The sequence below is a fragment of the Penaeus japonicus genome, unplaced genomic scaffold (assembly GCF_977035675.1).
Source record: "Penaeus japonicus unplaced genomic scaffold, GWHDUDI00000001_assembly GWHDUDI00000012, whole genome shotgun sequence".
In the NCBI taxonomy this organism is placed as follows: domain Eukaryota; kingdom Metazoa; phylum Arthropoda; class Malacostraca; order Decapoda; family Penaeidae; genus Penaeus; species Penaeus japonicus.
Genome location: NW_028234414.1, coordinates 2357424 through 2359923, shown reverse-complemented (window position 1 = coordinate 2359923; position 2500 = coordinate 2357424).

The following is a 2500-nucleotide window of genomic DNA, read 5'->3' as shown; positions in this document are numbered from 1 at the left end:
GGAAGCTTCTGGTAAAGGTGTGTGTGTGTGTGTGTTTTTGTGTGTGTGTGTGTGTTTGTGTGCGTGTTTGTATGTTTTTTTGTATGTCTTTTTGTGTTTGTGTTTATGTGTGGATGTTTGTAGGTGTTTGTTCGTGTGTATTTTTTATTATTTTGTGTATATTTTGAGGAATAGATAGATGATAGTTTTTTTTTTTACCAAAGAGAGTAACTAGTTTCCTTGCCTCTTCCTCGTCTCCTTGCCTCTCCCACTTCTTACTCTCTCCCTTCCCTCTCTATCATTTATTTTTTCTTCAAATTTTTCTTCTTCCTTTTTCTCTCTTTCCCTTTCCCTCTCCCTTTACCCTATTCCTCCCTGACACTTTTTCTTCTTCTCTCTCTTTCCCTCATCGCTCATGTTCTTCCCCCTCCTTTTCTCCCTTTCTAACTCATCTTCTTCCGCCCTCCTTCCTCCTACCCTCCCTCCCTCCCTCCCTCCCTCCAACTCTCTTCTCTGGCCCCAAAATCCCCGCTTCCCTTGCCCTCCAACTCTTTTACGTATTTCTTCCTCCCTTACCCTCTCTTCTCCCCCCCCCTTCCCTCCTCCAACTCTCTTATCCCCACCCCCCGCTCTCCCTTCCAACTCTCTCTTCCCCTTTCCCTCCCTCCAACTCTCTTCTCCCTCCCTCCCTCCAACTCTCTTTCCCCCTTCCCCGCCCCCCACGCTTCCCTCCCGCGAACTCTCTTTCCCCTCCCGCTTCCCTCCCTCCAACTCTCCTTTCTCCCCCCCGCTTCCCCGCCCTCCAACTCTCTTCTTCCTTCCCCCTCCTCCCCCCCCGCTGTTCCCTTCCCTCCAACTCTCTCTTTTCCTCTTTCCCCCCCCCCCCCCGCTTTCCCTCCCTCCGAAACTCTCTTTTCCCCCCCCCGCTTCCCTCCCTCCGAACGTCGCTTTCTCTCTTTCTTTTTTTCCCCCCCGCTCCCCTCCCCTCCAACGCTCTTTCCCTTCCCCCCCCCGCTTCCTCCCTCCAACTACTCTCTTTCCCCCTCCCCCCCCCCCCCCCCGCTTTCACCTCCCTCGACTCGTCTTTCCCCTCCCGCTTCCCTCCCTCCAACTCTTTCCTTTCCTCCTCCCCCCTCCGCTTTTTCTACCCTCCCTCCAACTCTCTTTCTTCTTCCCCTCCCGCTTTCCCTCCTTCTCCAACTACCCTTTCTCCCCCCCCTCCCCCCCCCCCCCCCCCCCGCTTCCTCCCTCCCTCGAACTCTCTTTGCCACCCCCGCTTCCCTCCCTCCAAACTCTCTTTCCTCCTTTTTTTCTTTCTTTCTCTATTCTCTTTTCTTTCCTTCTCTTTTTCCCCTCCTCTTTTTATTTTTTTTTTTCTTTTCATTCCTGTTTTTTCTTCTCCTTTTCTTTCTTTTTTCTTCTTATTTTCTTTCTTCTTCTTTCTTTCTTTTTAGTTTCTTATTCTTCCTTCTTCTTTTTTTTTATTCCTTCTTCTCCTTTTTCCCCTTTCCTTTCTTTCCTCGAACTCTTTCTTTTTTTCTCTTCTTCTTTATGCTTCCTTATTCTCTTCTCTTCTCTTCCTGCCTTTTCCTTCTTCTCTTCTTCTTCTTCTTCTTCTTACTTTCTCTTCTTTTCTTCTTCTTTTCTTCTTCTTTTCTTTCTCTTCTTCTTCCTTCTTCTTCTTCTTCTTCCTCTCTTTCCCCCTTTCTCCTTTTTCTTATTCTCTCTTTTTCTTCTTCCTTATTCTTCTTCTCTTCATCTTCTTCTCTGCCAATTCTTGTTCTTTCTTTTTTTCTCTTCTTTCTTCTTCCTTCTTTTTCTTCTTGTCTGTTTCTACCTTTCATATTCTTTTCTTTTTCTCTTTTTCTTCTCTTTCTTCTCTCTTTCTCTTCTTTCTTTTTTCTTTTTCTTCTTCCTTCTTTTCCTCTCCTTTTTTTTTTCTTTTTTTCTTTCTTTCTTCCTCTTTTCCTTTCTTTTCTCCTCTTTTTCTTCTCCTCTTTCCTCCCTTCTTCTTTCTTCTTTTTCTTTTTTTCTTTTTTCTTTTTTCTCCTCTTCTTCCTTTTTTTCTTCTTTCTCCTCTTCTTTCTCTCTTTTCTCTTTTTCTTTTTTCTGTCTCTTCTTCCTTTTTTCTTCTTTTCTTCTTCTTTTCCTCTTTCTTTTCCTTTTCCTTCTTCTTCCCTTCTTTTTCTTTCCTTCCCCCCCTTTCTCTCTTTTCTCTTTCTTTTCTTTCTCCTCTTCTTTTCCTCTACTTTTCTTTTTTTTTACTTTTCTCTTTTTCTCTTTTTTCTTCTCTTTTGCTTCTTTTTCTTTTCTTTTTTTTTCTCTTCTTTTGCTTTTCTCTCTTCTTTTTTTCTTTTCTTCTTCCTCTTCCTTCTTTTTCTCCTCTTTCTTCTCTTCTCTTTTTTTCTTTTTCTTCTTTCTCTTTCTTTCGCTTTTTTTCTTTCTCTTTCTTTTTCTCTTCCCTTTTTTCTTTCTTCTTCCCTTTCTCTTCTTCTTTCTTCTTCCTTCTTTCTTTCTCTTT